General features: G+C 43.8%; 1 protein-coding gene across 2 annotated transcripts in view; it reads right to left on the reverse strand.

The window, feature by feature from the left end:
• Ttll7 (tubulin tyrosine ligase like 7) overlaps positions 1–6,070 on the reverse strand; it is a 119,724-nt gene extending 113,654 nt beyond the window's left edge. Inside the window, exon 1 of one of the 2 annotated variants that reach the window (XM_040751615.1) lies at positions 5,948–6,070. The gene's annotated coding sequence lies outside the window, so the exon portion shown is untranslated. Of the gene's footprint in view, positions 1–2,103; positions 2,406–5,947 lie in introns of those variants that run through there. The other variant, XM_040751616.1, reaches the window with a different exon arrangement.
• Positions 6,071–22,811: the final 16,741 nt, after the last annotated feature.

The raw sequence follows: 22,811 nt of genomic DNA on the forward strand, positions 1-22,811 counted from the left end.
ATATTTTATCTGATGAGTCCTTTGAAAAGGTAGATTTTTCAATTATGACAAAATCACACATTCAGATCATTCCAGGAAATGCAGGAACTCAAACCCATAGTTGCTTTTCTTACCAGTATTCCACATTTAAAATACAGTAGTGTGCTGTAGAATATTAGTTTAAGATGTGTTACATTAGTTTATGCTGTGGAATATTGGTTTAATGAGGCAAAGATGTGTTGCATTCTTTTATGTTGCATTTGTTTAGCTCTGTAAAGCTGTATTGCCTTAAATGTCTAAAACACCTGACTGATCTAATAAAGAGGTGAATAGCCAATACCTAGTTACAGGAGAGAGAAAGAGACAGGGATGCCAGGCAAAGAGAATGAATAAGAAAAAAGTGGAGGAATGAGAGAAGGAGAAGGCAAGGAGGATGCCAGGGGCCAGCCACACAGCCACAGAACCAGCCACCAAGTAAGAAGGGAAGAAATGTATAAAAGGTATATACATTAGAGAAAGGTAAAAGCCAGAGACAAAAGGTAGATGGGATAATTTAAGAAAATCTGGCTAGAAATAAACCAAGCTAAGACCAGGATTCATTAGTAAGAACAAGTCTCCATGTATTTATTTGGAAGGACAGTGGTGGGCCCCCAAAGAAATTTTGTGTGTGTATGTGGGGGGAGGGGACTATGCCAATGAAAACAAATTCTAAATGCAATTCAAGTAGGACTACACTTATAAAAGATAGATGGTCATACCTCTAATGAGAGTGCCTAAACATGTCCACAAGCCAACCATGAAATGACTTACACCCATGGAATGACCTACAGTCATCGAATGGTCTTGAAGATTCTTCCTGGATTCCTGCTTCTTTGCCTTCTAAATCTATAAATGTCCAACTTACTTTAAAAGATGGCTTCACTGCCCAAACACTAACGGAGGAGGGAGAAACTTTTAAGATAAAAATAAACTTAAAAAGAAGTCAGGCTATTTTCATCTTGTCGAATTAGCTGTGGTATCAGTTCACACTTCACAAACCAGTGGGTGAGGGAGCTAGAAATGTTCAAAAATAACCTTTTGTCAAATATAACGTTCCATTTCACATGGCTAGGCAGAGGGGCAAAAATAACACAGGTTTGAAAGCTCAGGTATCATGGCAATTTAGAAATAGCGGCCATTCTGAACAGTTGGGCATATCAACAATATCATTGATTTCAGGAGGGAGAAAGCGTTCCCAAAGATTGTTGGGCCATCCTAAAGAAAGACTCAGAGAGCTCTTGCCCACTGAATTATAAAACCTAAAAAAAAGCATCAACTAACCAAGTGCTTTCAAGTAAAAGATGTGGACAAGGGAGATAATTAACTTATCACGCACGCCCCAAAGCTCAAATGGGCCCATTGCCTTAGTTTGGTAACCAACAGTATACACTATGGATAGTCATGTGGTTAAATGTCAAATGGGAAATAAAAGCTAAAGGGACATTAACTTTTTTAAGTTTTCTACTTTTCACTCCAGGGAGGCAGACTGTTTGCTAAGCCCACTTTACTTTGGATAAATAATGCTTGAGATAAACAGAAATGGATTTACAAGCTTCTAAGGACGTGAGGAAACTATAATAGGATAATAAGCTCCAACTAAGCATGAGACAAATTCAGCTTAAAATGCTCAGGTCCTTGAAAGCCCAGCTTCCATCAGGAATCGCCTCCTGGGACCTGAAAGAGGCGTCAAGTTACTTGGTGGTTTACAGCGCAACGCTTTCATTTCCGTTGCTTCAAGACTGACTCATTAGAAAGAGCTCCAGCTCCTAATTGTGTCCTCAAGTACAGTCATTTCCCTTGCCTCCCTTTCCACTAGCACCCAGAGACCTAAGTGCGGCGCCGGTCGCAGGACCGAAGCAAAACGGCTGGAAGTGGATCCCAGGGGAAACCCCACTAATAACTTTGGGAGTAAGTCAGGAGCCCAGGCAAAGCATCCTTGCAACGCTGGGCTCCCACCTTACTCTTCATAGAGAGGGGACTTTGCGACACATAGGGGAAATGGAGGCACAATCTCCTCCGCAAGGGATTTTTCCCCTCTGGTTAAAAAAAAATGAGGTGGAAGGTGACAGGAACAATGCTATGTACCTCCTGGACGCCACTTTTCTCCAAGACGGTCTCTGGCAAACGTACGCTGGGGGCTGTGTAGTCTCCAAAGTCCATCAAACGAGCCCAGCATACACCGTGAACGCTCTACTGGGGGCTTCCACTAAGAACTGGGGTGTGCATAGTCTCCAAAGTCCATCAAACGAGCCCAGCATACACCGTGCACGCTCTACTGGGGGCTTCCGCTAGGAACTGGAGTGTGCAGGGGTCCTAGATCCTCTGAATTATCATCTGAGAGAGCTCCAATCTCTACCCAGCATCAGCAGAGAACCATAGCTAAAGACCTGGGGGTACGACACAGGAGAGCAGAAGCTGAAGTTTGAAGGAGACTCATTTGGGACATGGTTTCTGCTGGAGGAAAAGCTGCGGAGACGAAGGCCGGGACCGGGAAGCCAGCCCTGGGAGCAGAAGGCTCTCTGCCACACGTGCCTCTTCTCTGACCAGACACTCCTCCGTACTCTCACCAAGCCTATGTCCTGACATCACTTCCATCTCCCTTCTTCTCTAGTCCTCAATACCCACCTTTGTCTCAGCTCTCCGGATCTAGTTCATTGTTCTAATGAAAAGTGGAGTTGCCTGAAACAGTGCGATCTGAGGAGCCGCCGACATTTAACAATATACAAATATCCCATACCCCATATGTAACGTCCTAAATGGAACACTAAATTTAGTAGACATTCAAAACTTGTTGAAATAGTCTAAGGTGAAAAGTTTATACCCTTTCCCCCAAAGACGCTAGCCCACAGAATTAATCTTCAAAATAAAAGGGTTTATGCATCAAGATGTTCATCACAGTGTCATGATTATTATCAATAATATACTCACAATGAGGAATGATTAGGAAATTCTAGAATGTCTACCTCATGGAAAGTTATGCAGGCATTTAAATGTTTAGTACTCACTTATAATTTGGTGAAAACTACAGTTTAAGAATTAAAGTAAAAAGAAATCAGTAATAATTAATACAGCATGATTAAAACCACACATGAATAACACCATCAATGGCTGTTTTACTTGGTAAGAGTACGCTATATATATATATATATTTTTTTTTTTGGTTTTTCGAGACAGGGTTTCTCTGTATTGTTTTCGAGGCTGTCGGTCCAGCCTGGCCTCGAACTCACAGAGATCCGCCTGCCTCTGCCTCCCGAGTGCTGGGATTAAAGGTGTGCGCCACCAACGCCCGGCTGTATTTTTATATTTTGCAATTTGTACATATTGTACAATGGCTACAAATTTAAAGGGTGACTCTTTAGAGGGGAAATAATTTATTTTCATAGGATGCCTTTTCTGCATTTAGCTGATAATAATTCTTTTAGTGTCAAAAAAGATTCCATTTTTTTCTTCAAGGGTATTGAAGAAAAGGAGATGGTGAAAAGGCAGAAGAAAAACTTGCTCGGGTTAAACATATCTCTACTAGTTCTCTGGGGTTACCACATCAGAAACAGATCTCGTGCCTGACGCTCAAAGTTCCTCATAGCCCAGAGCCCAGCACATCAGCTGACCCCATTTCTCTGCCTATGGAAATCAGTTCAAGTCTCAGAGAGTCACTGAAGTCACTTCTGTGAATGAAGACATCCCCAATCTTCTGACCACCAGCTTCTAATGGATCCCTATTCTCTTCAGGTATTGCTATAGCTCCGAAAGTTACATCGTCTGCTGGTATTGAGCCATCCTACGTCATTCTGGTTATTTCTGGCAAGTAAATACCTCTCAGCTAGACTTGGAGTTCCTTGCAGTCAGAAATTTAGATGCTTTTCAGTAGTTATTGGTCAAATACATACAGAGGCAGAGAGGAAGTAGAGTTCTACAGCCAGGCTGTTATTATATATTCGTGCCCTCAGTGATATTATCTAAAGGAAACATGTTTTAAAATGCTGCCTGTGACATTACTACTGGGACATAAACTTTCCATTCTCTGCTTTTAGAGCAGTAACCGTCTATTTCTGCTTATTCATTCATATCGATTCTGCGTTTCCTCTTGGGATCAAACAGATTGGATTGCAATATGCCTCACCGAGATTTAGAATATAAATAACAAATGAAATGGCCTTCTACAAATCAATTTAAGACCACATGCAGGACCTTGTTTCTCCTTCAGATTCATCTGAACAATAAATGTAAATCTGTATCTCCATGCGGTGTCCTCACTTAGGCAGGGGGCTTTAATCTATCAATATCCACATTAACAACAACAAAAAGAAGAACTCTCCAAAGCAAATGGTCAAGTGCTTTTGAAGTGATGGACTAAATGGCTATGCTCTCATACGCCATCAAAAATTCTGCCAGGATTTAGAAATAAACACCATCTGTGCATTAGCAACCTGACACCCGAGACATCAAAAAAAGAGTTGCATATCTTAAGAGAAAATCCATAAATCACAAATGAAAGCAAGTCAAATGACCCACCAGAGGAGACAAAAAGACCTAGTGTCCATTAGTATTGCAGAAGGAGCATACAAGGTCAATGTAATTGTTGAGTCTGAAGGGCAGGGCATCAATTAGAAAATCCATTTCCCACTGTTCGCAACTCCATCTTACTACAGCACATACATGTTTTTTTAATAAGTAAAACAGTACTCAAGAGTAAGTGCCTGGGTCATCTTGGACCTTCTCTATAGTTTAGCTCCTTAACCAATAAAATATCACTTGCCATGCCAAGCCACAGAGTTGAGTCTGGGTTTATCTGTCACCCCACTGTGCATGATTCAGTGTCATACCCCCTACACTAGACTTCCTTTGAATGTTACCCAAATATTAAATGATGATTTTCAGATGTCTTACTGTGATGCTAATTGATTCTCTAAGACTTGAGCATCCAGCATCTATCACCATCAAAAACCGTGTTGGGCATCTCTGGTCAGGACGGAGCTCTCCCATGAACTGCTGTTGTCCAAATATACCTTTATACTATATTCTAAGGAAATAGATGTTTTCTCACACGATCACTCCAATTTGTGTGCAGGGAAATGCGCAGAAAGTTTACAGGTTGCTGTTGCTAGTGTTTGACATGACTCCTAAGAAAATTAATGCTATACTTCACACCTAACAGTGCGTACTTGAACCCAATACCGACTGGTAGAGTAGATGGCCCATGGATTTTGGAATGACTGAGACCAGGATTCCAATTCCCATTCTGTGACCTTGGGATTGTAATTTAAGATCTGTGTTCCTCGCTTTCCACAACTGGCTCTGAGTTGGTGTGATGATGACTTAACTCACTCACACACACACACACACACACACACACACACACACACATACACACATACACACACACTCCTAAAATATAAAGGTATTCATAACTTCTATACATTTTTTTCTTTTTATGTGAATCGGTCAAACCCGTGCTGAGTGCAAGACAAATTCTACAGGAAATTTTCACAGTTGGGGTGGAGGGATGTTTTGGTATCAGATACAGAGGTTGTGTGTGTGGTGGAATGAGACGCACAGAAAAGGAAATGTTTGGAAAAGACATCCATCTCACTGACACACTTTCAAGAAAGCCCAACACGCTTTGCTCGGGAAGGTTGACACTGGGTGTGGGGACAGAGGGTCGTGACAAATCACCCCAGTGGGGACTAGGAGCACTGGCCCCTTCACCCTGCCAGAGCGGGGCTAGAAACTAAGGTGGGAGCCCACATGACCCGGTCCAGTCCCCTCCCCCTTCTGCCCCAATCTCTGGGCGCCAAAGGTGCTGAATCACGAGCCGGGCAGCAGCCGCCCTCCTCACAGCTTCCACCCGGGCTGGTCTCCAGGACAGGGACTGGAAAGAATGGGCGCCCCACCTGGGTGTGGAGGGGCGGGGGCAAGGGCAGGTACTCACGGCTTCGGCACCTCGCCAGGTGGCTCCAGTGGCTGGTTCCTTGGTGGCCCACACTCCCTGCCCGCGGCTGGCGGCTCCCCGTCGGCCACGCGCCGGTGGCCCTGGGATCCCCTCAGCTCGCCCACCGCCCAGGGCAGCCACGGCTCAGAGCTCAGAAGCTCGACCCGACCAGGAGCAGCTGGAGCAGCTGTCGTGCCCAAGGGGTGGCGGCTACCAACGGGCCAGACCATTCGCCCGCTGCGCCCAGGGGTGAGCGTCATGCGAGGAGGCAGGAGCACCAGGACCCCGCGAGGGCCGGTGATGGGCGGGAGGGGCCGAGAAGGAGGAGGGACCGCCCGCCCACTGAGTTTCCGGAAAGCTGGGTACCACCCAGACCAGCGACTTCTCCAGGTGTGCCAAAGAATGAACAGGGCTTTTCGGGGCACCCCTCACCCCGCCTTATCCTTGGTCCCGCTCAGGGAGCTTTCAGAACGCTGCTAACAGAGAGGACCTAGCAACGCGCGCGAGCTCCAGGGTGGCATCCCCTCCTAAAGGGATGCGAAGGACTCTGGCCTGACACCTATCTGGGCCACCTCCTTCTTCACCTTGCAGCCTGGTCCACCAAGTCCCCGTCCACTGTCAGTTTATCACAAACAGAGGGGTACCTTAGATCTCGGGAAAGTGCTCTTCTGGTCTTTTATCTAAGCACCCTTGCTTAGCTAAGAATAAGAGGGTACCAAAAGCCAACTTGAAAGTTAGACAGTAAGATCAAGTGAGCACCCTCCCTGCAGGTGGTTGTATATCTGAGGAGATTAGGGAGGGTAGCCCACTAACAAGCAAGTTGAGAAATGCAGACTGATGGTACGGAGTCTTTGAACAGACCAATGCAAGATCCCAGAAGAAATTCAAGAATAGTTGCAGTTTCTTGCTCATGATTTTAAAGGTTACTGCCTTAGTACCCGGGAAATAATTGTGACCTCGCATGAAATAAACATCACGGGACTGAGAAAAGTTCATAAACATGAAATTCCCTTGACCTTCATGGTCCCTGCCCATGCCCCAGTCAGACTCACACATGTTCCCTGAAGACGATGGTTAAGACCAGACAACTGTAAAGCTCTCTCCATCTGGCACTTACCTATAAAGTGTGACTACGGTGGAGAGCTTAGTGTACCCCAAATACAATGAAATTTCACAACTTAAAGCTATTACTCCTGGATTAAAGTGTTGTGCTCTTGAATAAACCAACATCAACTGAGCATTTATGACGAACATTACAATGAAGGCATTTTCAATTCTAGACTTCATTTCCTGCCCTACACCTCCTATTGAGATAAATGGAAGCTCCCTTGGTTATTAAATGGGACAGACTGGACACAAGTCCACCTGGCTGGCCTAATGTTTAGATTCATGAGTGGCAAAGCAGACACATCTGGATTCTGGGGAAAGACACACTCTAGGCCTTATTATCCTAGTTATCACAGGGGCATCAATGTGACTTTGACCTTTGTGAAAACCGGGTTTCATGGTGGAGAAGGGATTTCTAGGTGTCTAGGTATATCACCCTGAGGTAGAAAAGGGAACCAAAAAGAAAAGATGGGCTTTTCCCAGAAGTAGCCAGGGCATCAGTAGCAGAAGCTCAACACAGCATTCTGTGAAGACGCCATTCCCAATGCCTGCAAGTTGACCAGACTTACACTGTCATTTATGGTATGCCTACACCTGACCCCACACTTAAACTTTAGGTCACCACTCTCCCAATCTCAAGTATAAATAAGAGTTTCTAGATAAAACTACTATAGCGCTCTCTAATACGCCTTACCACGGTTTAAAGACAAAATAAAAATAAAAGCAAGGTCACTACCAACTTCAAAGCTCAAGATAGCATTTACAGGAGTCGGGCACAGGCGTCGCTGGCTTCCCTGTGGTGTGCTGTTGTGACATGATAAATGTTGTGACATGGTGATGTTTACATTCACCAGCACAACTGGCATCCCCAGAGCCATGTTGCTGGGAAGCCAGATCACCAGGTCCCTAGAGAAGCCAACAGCTTCAGCACACGGCACATAGCCTCAGCCTCATACGCACAGCTCCCTCCACGCTCAAGTGTCTCCCTTTTAAAGGTGACATCAATGAGGATATACGAGAATTAAAGGCATTGCTAACAGTAGAAACAGAGAAACATAGAAAGAAGGGATGTGGCCTAGGATTAGGGACTTGATGCCCTGGAGTCATCTGTGGTCCCCTAGTTGTAAGTTGATGTTCTTCGGACATATGTTTCTGAATAAAGAATGGAAAGTTTGTAGGACGGTGGCTTTGGAAACTTGTCAAAGTGAGTAGGCAGAAAGTCACAGAGCCTGAGCCCTCTGCTGTCCTTCGGCGTCTTGAACATTTTAAGCCCATGAAGAACATAGTAGGGCCACAAAGGAAGAAATCATTTCCCAAAATGACTCTGTGAGGTTCTGGATCTATGAACTACTTCTCTGGGCCTCTGTGACAAAGGACAGGAGGACAGAGATGGCAGAGAAAAGCTTTTCTGTGGCGATTAGAGCCTGGCTTAGGAGGAGGAGAGTTATTACCCACAATGCCTTTCACACTTTACTTGCATGCTGGTTATGAAAGCAAATTCATTCATAGTCACAAACAAGCATCACCTGGGAGTATTAAAAAAGTATCGCCTTGAAATGATACTAAGAAAGACAGCACTTTATGCCTTTGACAGAATAAAATGGTAGTGAGCTGCACAGTCTCGAAGGTTGATCAGAGTTTTTATATATGTCAGCTCAGGCAGGGAACGACATTCACATGATCCCAAACACTCTGGCTATGGATGTTGACTGTGTAGCTTCTCTTATTTGCCTTTAGCTAGCACTTGCTAAATGATTGGTGTGCCTGAGGTAAATATCGCTACCTCTTCCCTCATAGAGGTGAAGAAACCACAAGTTAAAGTGGTAAAACTAGAAAGGAGGAAAGCTGGTTTCAAACCTGAGTCACTGCATGGCGTCCCCTCCACACGCCATTGAGGAGCACGGCCACATGGAAACAAGTCTTTGGCTGCAGCAGGAAATCTGTTTCATACCTTAGGGTTATTTTTGGTCTCTTGACCCAGTCTTGTTGTGAACACTGACAGCCTACCAAGAGCTGGTTAATCTACGTTTACACCAGTATGCCCAAGCCATACTTGGTTCTACATCTATTTTTCACGGCTAATTTCTCAAAGAAAATGAGTCACCTCTCACACGTGAGGTTTCCACGACAGCCCTCTCAAGGGAAACACTGTGTGTCTCTTCTCAGAATCTGAAATGAGTGATCACTGAAGCATACATCTAGCTAGTGATTCCTAAAAAGTTGCTGCAACTTGTTTCAAGAACTCAGGTTGAAATCTGAAATCTATTTTATAATGCTCCACTAGTACACAAAGCCCTTGACCAAGAACAAGGGAGAGCAGAACAAGAACAATGGAGAGTCAGTCTCTCACCCCTCCCCCACCTCTCCCCCTCCCCCTCTCCCATCCCCTCCCCTCTCTCTCCCTCTCTCTCCTCTCTCCCTCCCTTATCTCTTTCCCTCCCTCCCTCTCTCTTTCTCTCCTCTCTCCTCCCTTTCCCCTATGTCTCTCCTTCCCTCCCTCTCTCCTTCCCTCTCTCCCTTCCTCCCTCCCTCCCTCTCTCTCCTCTCCCCCTCCCCTGTCTCTCCATCTCCCTCCCCTCCCCCTCAGCTCCTCTCTACAGTCTTCTGAAGTTTTAATTCTTTAACCCCCACCATTTACTGAGCAGGGAACAAAAACTAATTATTTTAAGCCTAGTCTATATGAAAGCCCCCAGTCGTTGTATAGAAATGTACCTGTTATGTTCAGAATGGATCTCAGTGATATCTTCAATGTTTTCATTGCACCTACTCATGTGTGCTTGTCCCAACATCCATGTGGAGATCAGAGGGCAGCTTAAAAGAGTGGTTCTCTACTTCCAGCCTGTCCTAGGTATCAAACTCGGGTCAGCAGGTTTTGTAGCAAGCACCTTTATTCACTGAGCCCTCTCACCGACCCTACTATCTGGTGCTTTATGTAAAAGGAGAATAATGTTTAAAACTGAATTATATTCGTGTACGATTTTGGAGGGAATTGACATGTTTATAATAATGTCCCTTCTAATAAAATGATAGATTTTTATAAGTTTCATACACCATGTCCTATACCTTTCTTACCAAATTCACCTAATAATGCTACATCCAGCATCTAATATCAATATTCTTCCCATATCACTAATTCCCGCATCGGCAGGGGCCTGTGTTCTCTGCTGCTTACCTTGTTTTTTTTTTTTTTTTTTTTTTTTTTTATCCAGTGCAGCGAAATGCCTCGCCTGACTGTATCCCTTTCCCTTTGCACTGATGGTCTGTCCTCTGTCAAAATCCCTTCCACCCACTGATGATGGCTGGTACCCAATATGTAACCAGGCATCTTGGAACTGAACTTTCCATTTCCGTCCTTTGTTAAAACCCTCTTTGGGCTTCAGTGTGGGGCACTCAGTCTTCTGTTGGAGTCTCTGACATGTTTGTCGAGTGTTTGTCATCTACACTAGGAAAAACAGACCAGCCTTTTCAGTCGGTGCTGCTGCTTTTTTAGGCTGTGATGTTATTGCTCCGACTTCATAAAATTACCTGAGGATCACTCCTATTTGTAATACCTATGATGATTTAAGTAATATCGGAATTATCCATTTTAATAACTTGGGAATTCAGCACTGAATTTATCTGACTGGGTTTTTTCAACAGCAGATAATTAACCACTCTCCAGTCTCTTCTATATTAATTAATCTAATTTAACTTTTTGCTTCTGATGTGTCTGTTGTGGTATTTTAAAATTCTTCAGAAGAAAAAAATATTCTCTGCTCTATCATTTTGTTGGACTCCATCGTTTAAAAGTTATTCAATTTCCTAACATCTCTGGATGTTTTTTAAATTTTCTTCCTTTACTTCATTGAGTGTCTCTTAATTTTCAATTGGAATAGGATGAAAGCTGTAATTTGTTAAGGGGCTCCTTTTGAAAAGGGGTACAATTTTATAAACACTTTATTGAAGTATGAAATGTGTTTATCCATATATTTACATGCCCTATTGAAGAAGCAAAATTTTTTCTATGAATCTGCTCTATCACATGAATGCTTATATTTCCCCCTAAATTCATATGTCAATATTAATCACCAATGTTCTGGTGTTATGGTGTTGAGAGTTAGCCTGGTTATTGTGAGGGTCTTTCATTAACGGAAGATGACCCCAGAGTCCCCAGAGAGCTGCCTGCTCTGTGTAGAGTTTTCCAGACCAGACTGTAGACTTCTGTCTTCTTAGCTAGCTGTTTTGCCTTATGTTTTGACATATTTATTAGGCATGTGTCTTGAATCACATGTCCACATGTCAGTGTAGACTTTCTTCTTTAGTTATATTCCTGGATTTGGACGTGAGTAGCCATGTTTCCATTTTCAGATAGATGCATCGATGCTGTTCTTAATTATTTATATCCTCTGTCTCCCTCAGCAGCTCTATGGTGGTGCTAATGGTTGGTTCTAATGACTGTTCTCTGAGCTGACAGATGAGTCATTTTCCTATATCACCTCATTTGGGCGTTTTAGAGTTTGTGTCACTGTGATAAAACACCGTAACGGAAAGCAACTTGAGGAGGAATGGGTTCATTTCAATTACTCTCAGGTCACCAGTGTCATCAGTGTTGGCCAAGGCAGGAACTCAGGGCAGAAGAATCCTGGAGGCAGGAACCGCAGCAAAGACCATGGAGGAAATCTAGTCACTGGCTTGCTCCCCTTGGCTTACTCAGGATGGTTTGTTATACAGTCTAGGACCATCTGCCTAGGGATGGTATCACTCACAGTGGGCTGTGCCCTCCCACATCAGTCACTTATAAAACACAAATAACCAAACAGCAACAACAAACAACTCAACAGGTAGATCTTATGGAAGCATTTTCTCAATTAAAGTTTTGTCCTTTCAGATGATTCTAGCTTGTATCAAGTTGAGAAACACAAAACAAACAAACAAAGCCAGCACACTGGTCTTTGTCCAGAACTATGGGAGTCCCACAGACAGTAAAAGATGAAGCTTTCTTTAAAACAGAGGCCTCTGGCTCAAGCAGTGGCCTCCAGATCCCATGTAGGTCCTGAAGGAAACTCCCTTGCCCACAGAGCTCCACGTACTCTCACATCCTTGGAAACAGGAAGATTGGCTTCCTGCATAGTTCTTTCTTGGCCTTGTAAGGACAACGAGATCAGAGCCAACATTGTCTTCTGTGCAGAGCCTGAGACCTCCAACTACCCGACAGTCCCAGTGTCTGCTGCTTCCAGTTCTAGCTACTTCTCGCATGATGTTCTCTACCTGAGCCTTTGATGTTGTGCTGATTTCCCTCTTCTTCTATCCCAGCAGAACTGGAGACTCATTTCCCCACAGCCACCTATGCAGGCCAACAGTCACAAGATTCTTACAAGGTAAAAACAAAGAACCAAGGATGCAGGGAACAGGGACTGTATTTGTATCAACATAGACAGTAAATCTCCCTTAGACAGACGGCTTTCTGTACTCAAACGAACTCATATTTGAATCCCTTCCTCTGCTAGACAATGACAGTCAACATCACCTAACATTTTCCTGGGAACTGGGTTATGGTTTTAGAGTTTTTACCTGCTGCTAATGTGTTGGTGTTGGGAAAGCAGACATCAACTCTGAATCATGTATCCATTTTACAGCCTGCATAGAACCAAGCTGTCTGGTGTAACTGTCACTCAATGTTCCAACACATAGTTTCGTGTTGTATAAAGCTTTGACAACTAGTTAGTTCGGACTTATCTAGAAGACCAATGCCAGCCGAGGGACTGAATGAGGGACTGAGGGGTCTCCTGATTAAAACTAACTATGGTAAGATTGAAAAAGTCAGACACAGTTTGATTCAATAGCTATGCCATTCCTCCAGAAGACAAGCTATTTGAGTATAGCATTATTTTATTTTTCTATTTTTGATGCTTGGGTTAAAGCTCAGGGTCTTGTAACTTACTACTGAGGCACACCCCAGGCCTAGCTTGACATCTTCTGTTGATACATACTTCTGGCCCAGACTTTGGGTTCAAATCTTAGGAATGTGGGGATCAAGCAATTACTAAGAGGGCTAATACACAGGAAACTGAGTAAGAAACCAAACGGCAGTATTTGGGACACCCACGTCAAAGATGAGCAAGTCATCCTGTTTAACTTGGACGTTATCTCTGCTCCCTTATTTTCCAGGCTCAGCTGGACCCGTTTTAAGGTCAGCATTTTAGCATCAGCAGTACTGGCAGGAGACTTAGCTTTCCTGGACTCCCAAGCAGAGAAGGATGCCGTGTATTTAGCAAGCATCTGAGCTCAGCAAGGCTTCCCCAGCTCCAGGCCCCCTCCCTGAAACAAGTCAAGCACAGGCTAAGTAGAACCCAAGGAGCCTCAGATGCAAACGGGAACACTCGCAGTCTCTGTGGCTCCATTTTCACACTCTAGCCTTCGAAGTGTGAGAAAACACAATTTTAGCTGCATCTCAAGTGGCCATCCTCCAGAACTCCGTCAGGCACTGAACGACTGGCCTCAGGATTAACTGGTTTATCTAGCTCTAATCGTCTCTTTTTCATAAGTCACAGCAAAGCAGACTGAAAGTAAAACTGAAACCAGAGAGACAGTTCCGCTGCTAACGTGCTTGCCTTACGAATATGAAGACTTAGTTCTATCTCAAGAACCCATATTAAAAAGCCAGGCACAGCGGAATGCACTCTTAAGCCCAGAGGTGTGGAGGTAGAAAAAGGTGAACCTTTGGAATTTGCATGCTAGGGAGGCCCACCAATGTGACAGTTCCTAGTCAGTGAAAGACCCTGTCTCAAAAGCCGTGGTAGACAGCACCTGAGGAATAACACCAGAAGATGAGCCCTGACCTCTACACACATACACACAGAGAGAGAGAGAGAGAGAGAGAGAGAGAGACAGAGAGACAGAGAGACAGAGAGACAGAGAGAGACAGAGAGAGAAAGACAGAGAGAGAGACAGAGAGAGAGAGACAGAGAGAGAAAGACAGAGAGAGAGACAGAGAGAGAGACAGAGAGAGAAAGACAGAGAGACAGAGAGACAGAGAGAGAGAGAGACAGAGAGAGGAGAGACAGACAGACAGACAGACAGACAGACACAGATACAGAGAGAGTTTCAAATATTGGTTCTATTAATTAGGACTCTACAGTTTTATGATGGAGTTTGCAGGCTACAAATACGTTAGCTTCTTGTGCAAAGGGTGATATTTGGAATAGCCTCCAAACAAGGGAGATACAATTTAAGAGGGAACATGGCCATTGTTATTCAGTTAGACTCTCATTCCCCACACTGTGAGGAACACAGCTTATGGCTTTCTGGATATCATTCCTGGTGACTGGCACCTTCCCCTTCTGGTTGTAATTTGCAAGTCTAATTAGGAATACGACTAAAATATCCAGTTGATAATTATAGCGAGGCAATGTGTTAATGACAACAACAAAGTGTATCAAATTAACCCCTGTATTTTATTTAAAGAAATTCAACCAAAATCCCTTAAAGAGGCTACAAGTCTGGCAGATTATTGCAGTATTTTCACAAGCTAATAATAACTTTTACAGAACAGAATGCTGCATGCTCAGCAAGCAATATTACATGAATAAGGCATTTTAATGTGTAACCACCAAGTATATGGGGGAACTGATGCTTTAAAATATTATTTGACAACTTCATATGTATACTGAATTTTGGTCATTTTCACTGTCAATGCCTTACAAGCCTCCTCTTCTGCTGTTCAATCTTTTCCTCTTCGGGACATATTTCCTTCCTATTTTCATGTCTTTTTATTGGGTTCTACTGAGTTCATTTAGGGTTGCTCGCATGAGTATGTGGAAGGAGCTGTTTACAAGTGCTTCTGCGACCTATCAATGGCCAGACCACTGAAGAAAATGACAGACTCAGCCGGGCATTGGTGGCACATGCCTTTAATCCCAGCACTTGGGAGGCAGAGGCAGGCGGATCTCTGTGAGTTCGAGGCCAGCCTGGTCTACAAGAGCTAGTTCCAGGACAGGCTCCAAAGCCACAGAAGAAACCCTGTCTCGAAAAACAAAAAACAAAAAACAAAAAACAAAAAACAAACAAACAAAAAAAAAAAACGACAGACTCTCTGTATCCTTTAACTGCCGACAGTTCTCGAGAAAGAGGAACAGGCTGCCATGAGCCTCTGCTCTATCCATGGTACAGAGCCAAAGGACCCATCTTGTACAGGTCTTCTGCAGGCCCCGCCAGCTGCTGTGAACATGAGAGCAATGACCGTGACGTGTCTAGTGAAGTGTTTTTCAGCACGCTTCTCCAGTCTTCCACGCGTATTCTCTTTCCAGCTGCTCTTCCATGAGGCTCCCTGAGCCTCAAAGAAGGGGACAGATGTCCCTGGGCAGGGCTGAACACTCAGCAGCATTTACTCTGGACACTTTGATCCATTCTGCGTCTCTGTAATAACTACCACACGTGGCAAAAGGAAGCTGCTTGGACCAGGGCTGAGTGCAGCAGCATTAGTCTACGCGTGTAAACAAAAGAGGGGGAAATTAGCAATTTCAAAATATTAGAAACTCTCCCAGGATACAAATCTAGAAAACTGCATTCTTCCCAGTTTTTCTATGGCGTGCTCTTTCTGGTTTCTAAACAATGCCCACCCCCATTCTTCACCCCCATCCCCACCCCATCCCCACCCCCAAACCCTCACCTCCCCACCCTCCCTCCCCCCATTACAGCCTCACTGCAGAAATGAAGCCGGTATTATCATATTCCACGACTCAAGTACCCCAGAAAAAAAGTAATTTTACTGAAAGGCCAGTTTCGTAAGAAAACCATCTTATTACCAAGTAAACAGTGCGCTAACCTTGCTAACCCTTGGGTTCACTCTCGCATTCCAAAAACAGTAGTTTTCTTAGAAGTCCGAGGAATGAAAAACTGACTCACAATAAATAATCCTATGAGATGTAATTCTGCATGGCCTTTGACCTTACCCTTTGGCCTCAAGTCACTGCCAAGACTAAAGATGCCACAGTATTCTCAGGACACAAACAGCGGTCACAGGGAACTCGTCTATTTATACCGAGAGGAGAAACTGTTTCATGTTGTACAAAATCATTCTCTTTCAAAGGCAACAGAACGCCATCTTCTTAAAGCATCGTTTACTAATGCACACGATAAGTTTGCAATTCTAGTGAATTCAGCAGGGTTTCCCTAGAACTTTCTTCTGCACCTTTTTCATTGTTCACAGCCAAACCTAAGTCGATTAGCACTCTACATATACCCAAATATCCCAGAATAAAACTGAGAGGTGAAACATAGAGCAATTGATAAGCAGTCTTTATATTGTACTTATTTGCCTACAGTTCTATAAATAATGGCACCTCTCATATAACAAACAACAAATAAACGAACATTTTTGAGTGAATAAAAGCATGAAATTACAATAGACTGGAATCAATGTCAGTCACATCTTAGATGACACGGTGACTTCTTTTCTGATTACCTACCTCACACCCACCACCCCACGCTCTACAGATGTGCTAACTTTGCTCCACTGTGTCTAACTGTACATCTTCCTAAGACATAGTGAGAACTCATCTCAAAAAGTCAAATGCCAAACAAAAAGTTAACAAAACAGCCAAAATTTTAAAAAGCTTTGAAGATTCCGTATACCTGCTTTGTGGCTGATGAAGAGACTGACATATAGAAAAATTACAATGACTGTCACAAACATGTAATTATTTTAGATCCTGGACCTTGGCATTGTGGTAGTCTCAACCACTTTGTCACACCAGGTAGAATATAGTGACACCATAGAGTGGATCAGATTTTTCCCTACACGTGTTCATACCGTGTTCTGTTAGTGTCGTGTGTGATATCATGTTGCATTTTGATGTGTTACAGGCTTAAAGATACGTTTTTAAGTTGTTGAGGCTGATGAAGAGCAAGAGTAGGCTGTCAAGGACAAAAACTCACAACAAAGAAGGGAGGGAGAATAGCTGCGGAGACCTTGATGGGAGATGTAATTCTGTAAATCTGTCTCTTACTGGTTGTTGAATAAAGCACTGCTGGCCAATAGGGAAGCAAGATAGGTGGGACTAGGAGTCAAGGAGGATTCTGGGAAAGAGAGGCAGAGTCAGACATGATGTAGCCACCATAGGAGTAAGAGGTCCACATCCTTTTCTCCGGTAAGAGAAATACTTAGATTAACAATTATGGGCTAAATACTTAAGTCAGAGATAGCCAGTAAGAAACCAAGCAAATGGACATCAGCTTTATAATTAATATAGCGTCCTGTGTGTTATTTGGGGTTTCAGACAGCACGGCAGGGCCCAGGTGACCGGCAAGGAAGACTGCACTTTACAAGACCTCAGTGCCTTGCAGACTGGAATGCACCGCCTGCAGGGGCACAGAGGAGCTGTTGATGGGGAAGGAATTGACCCTGTCCCCCTGGGCTCAATCAAACACTGGAATTTTGGTCCTTAGAGTGGCAGTGATGGGAGATGGTGGGCTCTCTGCTGAGGGATAAGACACAGTTGAAAGCCATTACGTTAATGGAGGTGCTGTGGTCAGGAAGGATTCGCTCCTATGAGAGCCTAACTTCTTGTCAAAGGATGAGTTATTACAAGAATCATCTTGACCTGTGAGTCATTCTCTGGTTTCCTGTCTGGCCATGGAGTTGTTCTGCTTCACATATGTTCCTGCTACACTGATCTACCTATGATTCCAAAAGCATGTCCTGGGTCCCCAGAAGCGTGGACTAAACAACCACCAAAACAACACCTACTGCTTTCTTACCCTTGAAAATAGTCAGGCTCAAGTATTCCGATATACTAAATAAAACAAACAACCCCCACTTCCTGCATCTAATTGTAACTTGGCCAAAGACGCTTTACCCTGTCCTTCATTTCTGTGTGTGTGCGCGTGTGTGCGTGCGTGTGTGTGTATGTGACTGCCTATCTGCATGTGTGCTTGTGTGTGCCTGCATGCATACATGCATACGTAAGTGCGTGAGTATGTGCTTGCCTGCCTCTGTGTGTGTGTGTGTGTGCGTGTGTGTGTGTGTGTCTGTATGTGACTGCCTATCTGCATGTGTGCTTGTGTACTTGTGTGTGCCTGCATGCATACATGCAAGCATAAGTGCATGAGTATGTGCTTGCTTGCCTGTGTGTGTGTGTGTGAGTGTGTTTGTGTGTGTGTGTGTGTGTTTACATGTATCCAGATGCATGTGGAGACCAGAGGATGACCTTGAGTAATGGTCCTCAAGATGCCATCTGCCCTTTCTTTGAAACAAGGTTTATCACTGGTCTGTCACTCTCCAAGTAGATAGAGGTGGCTATCTTATAAGACCTAGGGACCTGCCTGCCTCTGTTTTTATATAACTAAACCAGTATGCCCAACTTTCTTGGTTTTTAATGTGGGCCCTAAGGCATGAACTCAAGTTCTGTGCTTTCCAGGCAAGCACTTTACTGACTGAGTTACCTCCCAAGCCCTGAACTTGTTTTTGTCATTGTTTCAACTTTGGCCTGACCAGGGAGCTCATATTTCTATCACTGTCTGTAATTAGACATTATGACTTAGGATAAGGTTGTGCATGTCAAGTCTGTCACTCAAATTCAAGAGCTGCTGGATGGGCACCTGGGTAACCAGAGATTCAACTTTACCATACTGTGATCTGGGACACAAGTGGCAGTTCCCTAAGCATGCACACTTTTCCTGCCCTTCCTTGCTCATTCTCCACTTCTGATGTTTATAACTCCATTCTGGTGGGCAGGTGAGAGGTTATGTAACGAAAGACCGGGAGCCTAGGATCATTTAGTGAGGACCTTGTTTGAATAATTTACAAGTTGCTAATTAACCTAAATTTGCAAATTTTCTGTTGCAAATCAGGGTTATAGTATCAAAGGCACCTGGGAAACTGATGTCAATCAATACTAAACTAGATCCAAAGATGCACTCCACCATCCACTAACAGTCATAATGCTAGCGGGGACAATACTGATCCCATGCTGTGCATTTCTCCTGTAACCTTATGAGGTGGGCACTGTTGGCATCTCACCTTTCACAGATGAGAAAGCTGACGTAGAGGGGTTCAAATAAAGGGCTACTGAACATTAAAAGATAGCATGCAAAGCACTAGAGGTTTGGTCAGAGTGCTCATGCTACGTCATCAAAAGAAACACAGACATTTTCTTTTTTCTATGTGCTTTGCATTGACTTGTTTCTTTAGCATTGTGGCCATCACTGAATTATACCAGACAGCAAGGATATTTTTTCCCACATAAACAGGACGTGTGGTGTGTAAGCATGAGTTTTCTGGCTCATCAGGGTCCCGTTGCCCTTCAGCTCCAAATAAACACGCAGATGCTATATTAATTATGAAACTGTTGGCCAACAAGTAGGGCTGCTTATTGGCTAGCTCTGTCTTAATTATTAACCCATTTCTACCAATCTATGTGTTGCTGCGAGGCTGTGGCTTACCTGGTAATGCCTGGCATACACCTTTGGCAGTATCATGACTTTGTCTGGCCGGCTCACTCTGCCTGCCTTTCTCAGAACTCTCCTTGTCTCCTAGACCCGCCTATCTTCCTGCCTGGCCAATCAGTGTTTTATTCATCAACCAATAAGAGAAACAGATACACAAGGGACATCCCCCATCAGTGGTATATAAACACACCCCCTAGATTTTCAGATAGTCAAGCAAGAGACACACCAGAGTTCACAGCAGTACAAAAACTTTGCTTCTGGGTCCTAAAAGGAAAAAAGAACAAAACGCTCACCCAAAAGGTGTATCTTCGAATATCCTGGAGAATACGCTACTTTTACTCAGAAACATATTCTTCAAAAGGTGAAATGACTTGGATTTATGAATTACATACAGATTATAGTAGAATGATGGTTTGTGTGTGATGATGTCTGTGACCAGATTATTTAAACTTAATTATGATTACACAAGCCTTTGACTTTTTAATTTTTTCCCAGTCGATTGATGTTGTGTGAGGCATTTTATTTTCTGTAGTGGTCAAGAAACCCCATCAAATAGAGGACTGCATAAAGAAAATACAGTCTACACAATGAAATTTTAGTCAACCATAAAAAGGAATAAAACAGTTTCAGGAAGGAGCTGGGGTTTATAATATTAATAAGAAAATAAGCCAGACCCAGGAAGACAGATAGCACTTGTGTGGAATCTAGACTTATCTGATGGGTATGTCCTTCCGTATGCTGTGAATATATATTTCTCTTATTGGTTAATGAATAAAACTGTTTCAGTCAATGGACAGGCAGGATATAGCCTGTCAGGAAGTATAGGTTAGGATACCTGGTCAGGAGAATTCTGAGAGGAGGAACACAAAGAAAGAGTCACCAGAGGAGATGCCATGTAGCTACTAGGAAGACAGGACACCCAGGCATTCTCTGGTAAGCCAAGACCACGTAGAGATGCATAGATGAATAGAAACGTGTTAATAATTAAGAGAGAGCTAGCCAGTAAGAAACCTGAGCAATAGCCAAACAGTTTATGACTAAGCATAAGTCTCTGTGTGTTTATTTGAGACTAAATGGCTGCAGGACAGAAACTTCCTTCTGCATTTATCTTTATACATATGTACAAGTGCTGGACACCGAGTGTAATGAAAACCCTGAGAGGAGAGGAGCATCCTTGAGGGAGGAGGAAAGGAAAAGAGAGAGCGTGATGGAATGCCTGTGACAGGAAATCAGAAGGAATATTGTTGAGGTAGGGGGAATATGAGGAAATAGAAACAGGAAGGGCAGCTAGTAAGGAAAGAAAAAAATTGAAGCATGTATAATGGTGTGCGTATATGAAAACAGCCTAACGGAACTCATTACTTTGTATTGCAATTTAGAAAATTAACTCTAAAATTTTAGAAATGCAGACTGATGATTTCTAGAGAAATGTTGTGTGTTTATGTGGCTGCATGAAGATTTTTTTTAAATCTGCTATTAAAAATACAGCATTAAAAAAACCCTTGTGCTGCGGAGATGGCTCAGTGGGTAGAGCACTTGCCCTGTTGTGAAAACCTGATGACCTACAGAAGGCACGGAAGCCACCTGCAGTCCCAGGTCCCAGGGGACAGAGACAAGGGACCCCCAGGCCAGATAGATACCTAGATTGCCTAGATCTGGAGAGATCTGGTTTTTTTTTTTTTTAAGATTTATTTACTTATTGCATATACAGTGTTCTGCCAGAAGAGGGCACCAGATTGAATTGTAGATGGTTGTGAGCTACCATGTGGTTGCTGGGAATTGAACTCAGGACCTCTGGAAGAGCAGTCAGTGCTCTTAACCTCTGAGCCATCTCTCCAGCCCCGAGATCTGGGTTTAAGGATAGACCCCCTACTCTAAATAAAACGGAGTATGATCAAGTAAAATATGCATGTCAACCTTAGGCTTTTACCCACCCAGGAACACATGTGCTTACATACCTACCCACACACGTGTGCCCATGCATGTGAACACGCATACATATAAACATGCACGCGTGCGCGCACAGACACACACACACACGCACACACACACATACACACATACACACACACACACACACACGCACACCATGTTAAAACTTTAATGTATATCCCAGCTCTCTAAAGTGCTTAGAGTGGTCTCTAAACCCTGACACTGGTGGCAGTGCTCACCTCTTCCAAATATTCTGTGAGTGATGTGCTGCGATCAGCTCAAGCTTACACACGAGACACGGAGGCTCAACAAAGAAAATTAACTTTTCCGTGGTAAGGACCAGCGGCCAGGAATAACTTCAGTGTGCATTTCTAGAACATTCCATTAGGCTTCCCAATCTGACCCAGGTCCCAAAGATGGCAGCCGTCCCAGCGCTGCTGCCCATCCCGCCCTTCCCGTCAATCAGCTGCTAAATCTCGCCCAGTTCATCTCCACAGGGGCTGTCTTCCCCCCCAGCACCACGCTCCTGCCCCAGGACACGGATCTCATACTTCCTACCAATATTATTTCTACTTCTTCTCTTTGTTTCTATGTGTGTGCATGTGTGGTCATGTGTGTGTGTACAAGTGTACCCAGGTGACACATACATGTGTATGCATGAAAATGGAGACCAGAGATTGACTTACATGTGTACATGTATGTCTGTGTGTGTGTAACTGTGGAGGCCAGGAGCTGGTACCCAGTCCTTAGTCACAGTCAACTTTTTGCTCTAAGGTAAAAAGTCTGCTGAACCATGAGCTCGTGGACCCAGCTAGCCTAGCCAGACAGCTTTCCCCAAGGATGCCCTATGTGTCCCTTATGAGCCGTAGGATTACAAGGGGGGGTCACTATACCCCCTCAACCTTTTGTGTGAATTCTGGGGATCTGAACTCCTGCCCCCATGCTCACACAGCAAACCCTTTATTCACTGAGCACTCTCTACTCTTATTTCTAGTAATTAGCAATTTTCCTCCCATCTACCTTCAACGTTATCATCCAAGCCATCCTGCTTTAGTAGCACACATCTGCTCCTGTCTCTGCCGTGCTTAGGGTCTCCTTTAATTCTTGATAGCCTCTCAATTACATCTACTCTCTTAGTTTGACATATGAGACCCTTGGAAATTTATACAGGAATGCCCCTCTTGAATATCAAGCAGTCCCACACCTCTGGAAAAGATGGGAAAGATTAATCCCAGTAGCAAGAACTTAAAGGATGCAGGGAAGAACTCCCCCGTGCCCATTCCGTTGTCTGCCGGATACTGCAGAGGAATTTGGAGGATGGAGGTTAATTATCATGGCTGAACTATAAGCTGACTCATCACTACCAGATGTATTTGCATAGTTTGACCAAATTAACACA

Source organism: Mesocricetus auratus, unplaced genomic scaffold, assembly GCF_017639785.1.
Source record: "Mesocricetus auratus isolate SY011 unplaced genomic scaffold, BCM_Maur_2.0 Super-Scaffold_100009, whole genome shotgun sequence".
Lineage (NCBI taxonomy): Eukaryota > Metazoa > Chordata > Mammalia > Rodentia > Cricetidae > Mesocricetus > Mesocricetus auratus.